The sequence below is a fragment of the Lissotriton helveticus genome, chromosome 5_1 (assembly GCF_964261635.1).
Source record: "Lissotriton helveticus chromosome 5_1, aLisHel1.1, whole genome shotgun sequence".
NCBI classification, from domain to species: domain Eukaryota; kingdom Metazoa; phylum Chordata; class Amphibia; order Caudata; family Salamandridae; genus Lissotriton; species Lissotriton helveticus.
The window spans coordinates 563,277,020-563,289,180 of record NC_136065.1 but is presented as its reverse complement, the minus strand read 5'-3'; positions in this window follow the sequence as shown (position 1 = coordinate 563,289,180).

Here is a 12,161-nt window from a genome sequence, read left to right as displayed (position 1 = left end):
CACAAACAGAGCCCTTTGCCCGAGCTTTAACAACTTTACCCAGATTTGACCAATGATCCCCTTCAACTTGCTCAACTTGCACAATTTTCAAAACCTTGACAGGTTCCCCGAATTTACTCTCCCCCTTTATGACATAGACCGAAGGTTTTATCCTGATCATGTCTCCAACTTCTAGTGGAGCCATTTTAACTCCCTTTTTGGAATCATATCACTCCTTCTGTTTAACCTGAGTAAGAGGCATATTTTCCCACACAATAGGCATAAATTTTGAAACGTCTGTCTTCATCCATTTTGACATCTATCCTGGTCCGAAACTAGTGATGGCCTTCCTACCTCTCAAGAGTTCAAAAGGTGAAACCTTTGTAGAGGAATGAAGTTTCGTCCTATAAAACCAGATCATGCTACTTGAGGCCCATGGTTCCCTGCTCTGGCCCACTTGACACATTACCCCACCACTCGGTTCTTCCTCTCAACAAGTCCATTAGTTTGAGGATAATACAAAGAAGTCCTCATATGCCTTAGACCAGCAACATAAAGAAAGGATTGAAATTGAGCACTAACAAACTGCTTCCCGTTGTACGACACCGAAACCTCAGGAAACCCTTCTCTCAACCAAACCTCCCTTAAAAACTCAATAATGCTCTTAGCATTGAGTGCTCTCATCAATTTAACTTCTGGCCATTTAGTAGCATAATCCATGAGGACCAAGACATGCTTGCACCCCCCGAGAGGATATCGTAAGGACCCATAATATCAAAACCAAGCTTCACCCATGGACCATGTGGACATTCAATAGGTAGCAGGGGGGAATAGCTACCTTAAGAATTTTGTCAGAGGCTCCACACACACACAGTTTGCAACGATATCAAGTTCTGTGTCCATCCCAGGCCACCAAAGGTATCACAAATACGACGTTTGGTAAGTGTAGATCGTAGATGTTCCTCGTGAGCCCTCTTGATAATACCACTCTGCAAAACATGCAGAGTAATAAGCCAATCAACTCGCAAAAGCAAACCATCTTCTAGAGATATCTCACTCTCCACCTTCCAACACGGATGTTACAGAGGAGGCAATGCTTTTTCTCTAGGCCAACCCCTCATTACTAGAGTACAAACTTCCTACAGCACACACTCATTTTGAAAAACAGATCTCCACTCATCTTCAGAGCATAATCTCAACTCCGGTATTTTCAAAACCGCAACCAAGCAATCTTCATCAATGAGGTCACCAAACTTGATTTCATCGTGCTGATTGATCTCAATGGGAAACCAGGAAAGAAAGTCTGCTCTAACATTTTTACCTCCCGAAATGTGTCTCACATCAAATTGTAGAAGTTTGGTGACCATTCTTAATTCTGGGTGTGCAGCACTTGCTCATACTGCCACCCAGAATACTCCTGAGAGTTTTGTGATCAGTCTGTAGAAGAAAACGTTTTCCCCAAACATACAGACTAAATTTTTCACAAACACCCAACAAGCTAAAAGCTCCTTCTCAGTCACAGAATACTGCAGTTCAATGGCTCTCAACACTCTGGAGGCAAACCTAATAGTATTTTCAACACCATCTTTTACCTGCGTCAAAGTTGTTCCCAGTCCCACCTGACTGGCATCCACCGTGACACAACAAGAGAGACTGGGATTGAATGGTTTGAGAGCAGTACTCTTTTCCAACAACAAGTTAAATTGGTCCAGAGCAGACACACAACCATTGCACCATTCAAATCTCACGACTTTTTAAGAAAATTGCAGATGGGGCACATTATGGTTGCAAAATTGGGAACAAATCTGGAGTAGTACTCGCACAAACCCAGTCAATATTTCACACCACTTTAATCTGTGGGTGCAGGGGCATTAACAATGGCCTCCTGCATACGAGACCTGAGACTAAACCCATCTTGCGTAATCATATGTCCCAAATATTCTACTTTTGTGCAAAAAAATTACACTTCTCTGCCTTCAATACCAGTCCTTATTCCTGAAACCACTTCAACACCTTGTGAATAATACAATCATGAGAACGGGCATCCTTAGCGAAAATGAGGATGTCGTCCTGAAATAGTAGGACACCATCCACTTCTTTGTGAATGTTGTTCATCATGACCCTATGAAACACGCTAAGCCGGATGGCATACAACGATACTGAAAAGTGCCCAGAGGTGATACAAAAGCAGTCCGATGGTGTTGAAACAGGATGCTGTTACACCTGATGGAAGGCAATGTCCAGATCAAGTTTGGACAAAAACTTGGCTCTCCTCGTGGATGCAAACAAATAATTTATTTTGCGTTGAGGATGTGAGGCCACCTACATCTCCTTGTTTAGTGACTTCAAATCAAGACAAATCCTAAGCTGTCCACACCTTTTGTAGGCACACCCAAAGGAGAGAACCAAAAAGAAGATTAAGTGGAATTAATGAGCCTCTTCGCACAGAGTTCTTTCATCTCTTTTTCCAGATCATAAGACACTGGAGAATGGTCAGGTGGTGACAATGGTTGATTATGGTTACGGTTTATTTCACGTTTATTCGGACCATTGGTCCACCAACAATACATATCATTAATAAAAATGTCCTCTAAAAAACATTTTATTAACATACATAAATACATCCTAAAAACAAGTTCAATCTAAAAACCCACTATTACCTAAATTGCGGGAAAAACTAGCTAAAATTCATTAAAAAGGTATAGAACTGCCTTCACTTTTTTTGCATAAATTTCCCCATGGCCACGGCAATATCCAAATAGGCCATTTCGGTCATCAGTGGCACAGCATGGGTCCTTGTTTTAATCTCATATTTCATGAATATTGGTTTTAAAAGCTTAATCCGTAGATCCAGGAACTTCAGGCAATCAAATAAGATATGTGGCAGATCACATTAGGTACCCAAGTAGCAAGTGCCGCCTCCTGTATTGTTTATCATAGCACACTTTACCAGATTGTTCCTATAACAAGGATTTACCCCAATTCTTACCCTCAAAACTTCCTTTCGTAATTGACAGTCCAGTAGCTTATCAATATAAGGGAAGCATTGATCATTTTTCCAAGCAGCAGCCATAAAACTAATCGAGATTTTGTTTACAAGGTAGTTTTGATCCTGTGCATTGGATATTTCCTTCCCCAATAACCTAAATGTCTTCTTATCGATGTTAACACCTGAACAGTGGGGCGTATATTAACTCCCATCTTATTACATAACTTTGCTATAAGCCCCCTGATCTCCCTTGCCCATTTTAATTCGCTATTCTGTATTTCATTTTTACACCATTGAGATATTTTGGTGTTTATGCCTACTCCTAGGCGTTGCCAGAAGCGTAATAGGGCCATACCGACTTGAATACCCCATGAGGTCAAACCGAGTTCCAATATTACGGCCTGAACCATTGCTGTCAAGGGGAGAGCAAATCATTTTTTAAAGTTTTTACCTTCCTCGACATCCCAGTTTTCCTTGCCGCTTAGAAATAACAGTTCAGCACCATACAAAAATTGCGGAGGTACAATAGCCACATATGGTTTTAGCACTAGTCTATCGGTCATTGCACCATAAGCCTTATTAAACAATTTCAGGCCGCTGATTGAAGCTGAGGTTCTTACTTTTGACGCCTCGAGGTGGGTATTCCATTTCAAACCTTTGTCGAACCATAGCCCCAAGTATCTATACTCAGTAACCGATTCCACTTTCTCTGACCCTATCCTCCAAGAGAACCCAGTTTTGTTGCGGCCAAAACTCAGGGTTTTGGTTCTATCCATATTTATCACAAGTTTTTTCCTGGAACAATAGTCATTAAATAGATTCAATTTCCTTTGCATGCCAACCTCAGTCTGGTCCATGATCACCAGATCGTCGCGTAAAGTAAGCAAGCGATCTGCTTGCCATTTAATTTCGGGCTTGCCCCAATGGCATTACCCAAGATAAATGGCAGGTCTGCTAAGAACAAGGAAAATAGCAGGGGGGCCAATACACATCCCTGCCGTAGCCCATTTCCAATTTCTATTTTCCTAGATAAACTGCCATCTATGTCTAAGATTATCTGGGCCCAATTTTTAGTATAGAGCATTTGTATCAGCCGTCAATGGTTGAGAAAAACTCCCAGGTCTCTTCAAACAACCTCTGTGTGATCATGTTATCCTGGCCCGCGTATCAATCAGTTTGACTGTCTTATTACCCTCCTCAGTGTCTACAATAGGATCAATGAAAGATGAAGGATCACCTTCAATAAGATCACCTTCAACAAGATCCTGAAAAGGCACACCTGTGGCATTGTTTTCATTCTCAGCACAGTCATCATAATTTCTAACAGAAATAATTTCAGCATCAGACTCGTCATCAGACTCAACAACACATACAACAGGTTTCTTGTAACCTTTCCTTTTCAGACAGACTTTGACAAAGTGACCCATTTTCTTACTGTAATTGCACGTTATGTTGACAGCTGGACAATTGGCTCCTTTGAAATATGGCGAATTACTACCCCTAAAATACATGCTCGCGCCATTGGTACTCAGCACTTCAGGTTTGCTGGGCTTGGAAACAACATTACTGCCGCAACACCCTGATTTTGCTAGTAACTTCCCAACATTGCTAACATTGATATTAGTAGCAATAATCCCACTGTCATCCAATTCCTTCAAGGAGACGGTCAAAATGTCTAGGCTCTTGGCTACCTTAATCGTCTTATCCAATGATGGCTCACTCATGGTTAAAGGTTTTTGCCTTATATTCTTGTCCTTACAATGGCATACAAACTGATCTCTTATCATCTGGTCAGTAAATTTCTCAAATCTGCAATCCGCTGCTAACCTGCACAAAACTTAGATGTAAGAATCAACATACTCCTCTTCCCTCTGCTTCCTCTTAAAAAATGTATGTCTAAGTACCATGAGGCTGGGTTGCTGTCAAACCTGTGTTAGAGTTTAAGGACTCTCTCAATATTCATCACTTCCATCGCCCTCTTCTTGCACTAAGTTTGGTAAATGTTTGAAGAAAGATCTATCTTCAAACCCTAAAGAGTGTAGTAACACACATTTCTTCCTATGCACACTTCATTTTGAGGCACCTGTTGCTCCTAAGTATGTTTCAAAAGCATTGTGCCATATTTACCACCTAACTGATGATTCTCTAGGTGCATATAAGAAGGCGGGCGGGGGATTTACAGCTTGCGTAGTACACATATTATGAGGTGTTGAAAAAACAATGTGATAATATGTAAGAGAATAAAGTACATGAAAACAAATACACAACACTTCTCAAGATACCACGCTAAACGCACTAGTGGATTTCTAGGAAATAAAACTGGGTGAAAAATACCAGATGACCGACAAGTGGTGTGCATATCACCAAGTGACGCACACTAAACTGAAAGAAATGAGAAGAAAATCACTGTCCAGGTGTACGCATCACCGTATTGCCATATACAGTTGACGAGCATTGAAGACAAATCTTCTCTTGTCCGGAGGATAGGCTCGTTGGTTTATACCTTCCGTATAGAATAGCAAAACTGCATGAAAACCAAGGAAATGAAGGTAAACAATCCCAAGGCATTAAGATGGCGGCTATATTGGTATACTGTCTGTTGTCAGCCAATTCCTGGATTGGATTATCCTAATGATCTGAAATGGCTGATGCACGTTGACATGGGCTCAATGTGTGATGTAAAGCCAAACATGAGCCGGAATGCAAACAGGCAGCATCAGAGGACATAGCACAAGATGAATCTTGGTGCTGTGTCACGAGAATGCACTTGGCTCTAAAGTATAGAAGCTGAAGCACGAGGCAAAGCAGCTGCCGATTCAAAGGTCAATAAGCAACCGCCTCAGTGAAGTTAAAACAAGTATGTAAAACATCTTGATCCTCATTAGTATAGAATCGTACCTTGTAGAAATGCACGTAGTGTCAGTTCTCTGCTCGGGAAATCGGTGAAGGAATGTTTCCTGGAGAAATGGAGACGTGGATGAATTTTCATATGTGTAATGAATGTGCTTTTTGCTAAAAGAACACACCCTAACCCAACACCCCGAAAAGGCAAGGCAAGACTCAGCACTTCCTTGAGGCGGAGTAAGAAAACACACCCAAATGTAGGTAAAATAACACATACACGTTTATTAATACAATATTTCAGAAAGGCAGGACGAATATATATCAATCATAGCAGACTCCCACATATCAAGTAAGTAATTAAAATGAACCATGGAAATAGAATTCAATATGTACACAGGTAGCAAAGAATAGAAATATATACAAGAGAGAGAAAGAGAGTGTGGTTAGGAACACCTCACCGACTGATTCTGCAACACCATTGCCAGCTCTAACTGTGGGAAGTCCTTTTCAACAGGCCAGGAAGGAGTTCGGTCAGGACCCAAATTCCAGCACCAATCCACAGCAATATGTCTATTCTGTGGTGAATTTCCACCTGAGCCACGCAAGCTTCCAGCTTTAATACCATTATTCAACGTGGGACGAAGCTTCTAGAAAACCCTGTCCCTTTCTCGTTAGAAAAAACAAGCTAGCGGTACCAGTCTGCGTCAAGGCCAAGACAATGGCTCTGTATTTTGACTTCGAGACAGAGCAGTACATTCCACAGAAAATATCCAGTTCACTCTGGTCGGTGAAGAGCGAAAAATAAGTGAGGAGCGAAAACAAGTGAGGGGCAGAAAAACATGCCCTCCCCACTTTGCAGCTACGTGCGAGCGCAGAACATGGCGTCAGTAAAGAAAATGCAGTCAGTTATGCAAACGCTGCCATGCACACAGAAAAGCTTAAAGCAAGGTAATGTTAGGAAGCAAGATGACATGAGGCCATGTCAAAGCCAATAGTAGGCACTGCTGTGAAGCAAAGTAAACTCAAAGAGCAAGATGATATGAGGAGAATTCATAATATAATGTACTGTTCTACTCCGTGACGGCTCCCGCTAATACAAAGCTGTTCTACATTAAGGCTAGTATAACATAACACACTAAAGTCATCATGGGGTACTCAACGACAAGAGTGGCTCTTTTACTACATTCCATCCCATGACCATTGACTATCACCATCAACATATATCAAGAAATTGAACCTCCAACTAAAGAAGTAACTACGAACAGAAAACTGCTTCTAAGCAAAAACTTATATGAAAGCATAAGTATACTACAATGAAAACATGAAAGCATGTAACATAACATGGACTCAAAAGGGTCCATCCCTTGACCAATGACTACTCTAACATATTGGCCTAAAATCAGCTACCCGGGAATGAAGCATAGATAAGAGATTAGGCACACACTGAATACAGTGACATAAAGATACTAGAATACATATCGCTAATGCAATACCACCTAGAACAGAGTAAAGTTTACCAAAATCTGGCAACCACACAAACAACCAATACCACCACCCCTTTTCTACATCCTGCTTGACATCTTTAGCTAACTTGTGTAAAGCATCGATATGGGATTGAATTGACTTAGAATGATCTGAAAGATTGAAGCAACACATTCCCTCAAAGTCTGATCATCCATGATCATGTTTCAGAAGTAAAAACTCAATAGCTGCTCTGTTCTGCAATATTGCTTTTCATGCCCCCTCGTGTCTAATACAAATTCTGTTAAGGTAATCGATGTATGATTAATATTTTTCACCATAAAATATGCTAACTCACGAACAGCTCTAGAATGATAAATTGCTAGGCCTGGAATACCTAATATTGAAGCAGCCACACTAATATATTCAGACTTGGATAATAACTGCAATTTAGAATTACAATGTTCATCGAGCTGAACAGCTTTTCACGTATTTCGAGCATGAGATGATGGATCTAACTGAAACATCGGGAGACTTAACCTGGTAAGGGCACATGGTCCACCTGTGATATTCGCTGGAATATACTTATAAGTCACATTCCCACATGAGAATAGCCACCCTACAGGCAACTTGACATGCCTGAAATGACTGGCAGCAGATACCACGTTTTTGTACACCATGTTGTTTTGCACATTTGCACAAAGATTGTCATGTCCATGTTGACATAAAACTTTTTCCTGCCAAGACATAGTGGATGTATTTCTGTCAAGTCGAATCTGAGCACATTTACCAATAAAAGCTGGGTCGCAAGTTAAATAGTAACAAATGTCACCTTCAGTGATATAAAATGTTATCACCTGAGTCATGTTTTTCCAATCATTATCAGTAACTTCTGGACAAAATCGACAACATTTACAAAGATAGGTGAGATCTCACATCGTGATCCTCTACTGTCCCATCTGCATTCGTGGCATTAAAAGTTTGCAGAAGCACATTAACAGGGGTAGGCACAGGGATGTATGACGATACTACGCGTACCGTCACAACGCGTGCTGTTACAACGCGTTTTTTACAACGCAAGTCATGACAACGACTTGCGTTGGGGGGGCGCTGATCGAGAATATTTTAATTTACTATTCTAACACCAGTCCCCGTGGACACTAGGGAAGGTGTTGGAATAGTAAATTAACTATTCTTAATCCTGTAGGGCCCTCCAGCGCAAGTCGTGGTTACAACTTGCGTTGTAAAGGACGCGTCGTAACAGCACCGCCTTGAAACATCCGCGGTGTAAAGGATGTTTCCCAGGCACAGTTATGATGCATGTGGAAACGACATCCAAAGTACTTTTCATATTTGACATGCAGAAATATGATCTGTTTAGAACAGTCGGTGATAGGTTCAACCAGCTATTGTCACGTTGAGTCAGCATCGCTGTCAGTCTGCACGGTCGCTGGCCACTTCGGGGTGATGGGCTCCCCGTCCCCCCGGCCCCACCCATACGCGACCAAAAGGAGTCCAGCGAGCGCAAGCAGAGCACAGACATGCCAAACTGTGATCTAAACGAACAGAAAGAAAACAGGTATTACTCATTCTCACAAATAACATTTGTCAGCAGGCACATGCTCCCATTTCTCCTGCCCCGGCTTCATTATTAATAGGACATTGTCCTTTCCTGTAGCAATGATGTCTGCCTGTTTGGGGGGGGTCTATTTGGAGACTCTACCCATACTTTGGCTCCTGGATTTTTATCAGTGGAGCCAAACCCTCCTTCCCCACGTATGGTGAGGAGGGCTGGGGCAGTCCCCTTCTTAACTACCCCTCTGTACACTAGCATGATCACCGTTTGAGCAACTCTGTCTCCAGATTGTATCATCAAATCGGCATCTACACTATTAAGTAGGATGACTTTAATTTCACCTTGATAATCTGCATCAATGACTCCTCCCAGCACTTGGATGCCCTTTAGAGCCAATACAGATCGAGGGGCAATTAAACCAAAGTGCCCTGGGGGAATCTGAATTCCCACTCCTGTCTCAATAAGTGTAATGTCTCTTGGTTTCAGTCTGTACAGTTTCAAAGCATGCAGGTCAAGACCTGCAGCCTCCGGTATCGCTCTGTATGGAGCCAAAGCTCCAGGAACTGTCTCCCAATAAAGAATGGTATTAGTGGCCACATGAGGCTGAATATGCAAAGCTGGAATTAACATTCGCATTAAAGGTGTTTCTGCCTTTGCTAAAGGTCTATTATTCAAAACTTGTAAGGCTTCGCTCAATCTCTCCAGTTTTTCAAAGAGCCATCAGACAACTTTCTGAATTGATCTTTTAAGAATCCATTCATGCACTCAATCAAACCCGCAGCCTTTGGGTAATATGGGATGTGAAAAATCCACTCAATATTGTGTTGCACACAATATTCCTGCACCAATCTGCCTTTGAAATGAGACCCATTGTCACATTGAATCTGCAATGGAATTCCATAATACAAAATGAGCAAGTCTAATGTTTTCAATGTATTCACCCGAGTAGCACGTTTACATAGAAATGCGATCAAATATCCAGAGTATGTGTCCACAGCCGTGCACACATATTGACATCCTCGACTAGTTGGCAGAGGCCCAATATAATCAATTTGCCAAATCTGCACCTGTAATTTTCTTCTTCCTAGCTGGACTCTCACTATCTGTGGGACTGATCTATGTCGGGCATTCTGACAAACAGGGCACTGCAAAATCACAGTTTTAATCAAATCTAGGGGAATGTGTATCCCTCTATTCTCTGCTCATCTGCTAGTAATTTGTTCTCCAAAGTGTCCGCACTTCTGATGTGCCCACTTTGCAATCCCAACCAAGTCCGAATCCTGCGTTGTCACTTCAGCCTCTGAAATCTTAGCTTTTTCATCTGTGAGGGAATTAAACCAGCGGTCAAGTGAGTCGGTGGAACAATGAGCATCTACATGATATACGGTGACTGTACTTTGTGTTAACAAGGTCCAAATCTCTTTCCATAATTCCTTGCCCCACACCTCCTTTGTATTTATCATCCAGTTATGAGCATGCCACGTGGGAAGCCAAGTTGCTAACCCATTGGCAGTATACCATGAATCAGTGTAAATATGACATGTTCCAGGCAATTCATGTTTCACAGCTTGATACACAGCGTATAGTTCTGCAAACTGCCTACTCTTTCCTTCTCCAGTAATGGTCAACAATTTCTGGCTCACAGGATTGTATGACACCGCCTTCCAGTGCCTCTTAGCTCCTACATACCTGGCTGCACCATCAGTAAACCACACATGCTTTTTGTCCTCCACGGACAATTCGCCAAATTGTTTACCCCACTTTATAGGAGATTCCTGTACCTCAGGTACATCATGCAACACCTCTGTCTCTTCCATTGGTGCCTGTGCCATCTGCTCATGCAACACTGTGGTGCCTTTGGGACCTACTGAGGCCCTATTCTGTATATACCACTTCCATTTGATTATGCTGGCTTCCTGTGCATGTCCTATTCTATGAGTTTTGGGGGAACTCATCACCCACTGCAATATTGGAATTTCAGGTCTCAAAATCACATCATGCCCTAGGGTCAATTGCTCAGTATCCACTAGAGCCCAATAGCATGCAAGTAACTGTTTTTCAAAGGGAGTGTGCCGCTCTCCAGCATCTGGCAGTTTCTTTGTCCAGAACCCTAAAGGTACTTTTGTTCTTCCCTGCTTCTGCCACAAACTCCAAGTAGCGTACGATCCTTGCGCTGTCGTATCCAGTTCAACATCTCCCTCTCAGACTGGCCATAAATCCAAAGCGTGTTGTATAGCCTCTTTTGCTGTTCAAATGCAGTTTGCTGCTGCTCTCCCCACCCAAATGAATTTTTCTTTCATGTAACTTTGTATAAAGGGGCCAAAATCTGACTCTAGTGAGGGATATGCTGTCTCCAAAAACCAACCAAACCAATGAAACTCTGAGCTTCCTTTCTATTTCGTGGCACTGTGAATTCTCTGATCTTTTGTTTTACTTGGGGCACTAACTCTCTGTGTCCCTTATGTCACTGAATACTCAAACTTCACACTCTGAGAGGGTCCTTGTACTTTGGCGGGATTTATTTCCCATCCCTTGCTCTGCAAATGCTCCACAATCCTGTCTAACTGAGTTTGCACGTGTTCTTGTGTCGCTCGCTTTATCATCACATCATCAATGTAATGTCAAAGCTGTACTCCAGGAATAACTGACACCTCATCTTAATGTTCTGCCACCCGCCGGTGACAGATCGTAGGACTATGCAAGTACCCTTGAGGCACATTTTTTAATGTCATTTGTCTACCATTCCATGAAAAACTGAACTGCTCTTTACATTCAGGGGCAATTGGTATCGAAAAGAAAGCATTGGCAAGGTCAACTGTCTCATACCAAGTCCCAGGGTGCTTTTGTATTTTCTCAATTAAAGTAACAGTGTCTGTGACAGCAGCAGTCAAAGGATGTGTATGCTTATCCAATTGACAATAATCAACTGTCATGTGCCAAGAATTATCACTTTTGCGCACAGGATTATTCCAAGTGGTAGTGATTCTGGTCACCACCCCTGCCTCTATCAAGTCCTGTGTGGTTGCACTGATCTCTTCATGCCCACCCAGAATTCTGTACTGTTTCAAATGAATTACCTTTGTAGCCTGGGGCACCTTCACTGGGGGAATCTGCAAGTGACCCACCCTTATACCGCCAACTGAAATGTACTTCTTTAATCCAAATTGATAATGCCCATTCTCCAAATACAAAGTAATTCCCTTCAAAATATCAATTCCAATAATATATTCAGAAAGGGGCACAATCAATATAGTGTATTCTCTTTTTGGTATTCTCCCTATTTTCATATGGGCGTTTGTCTGCACTGCTGGT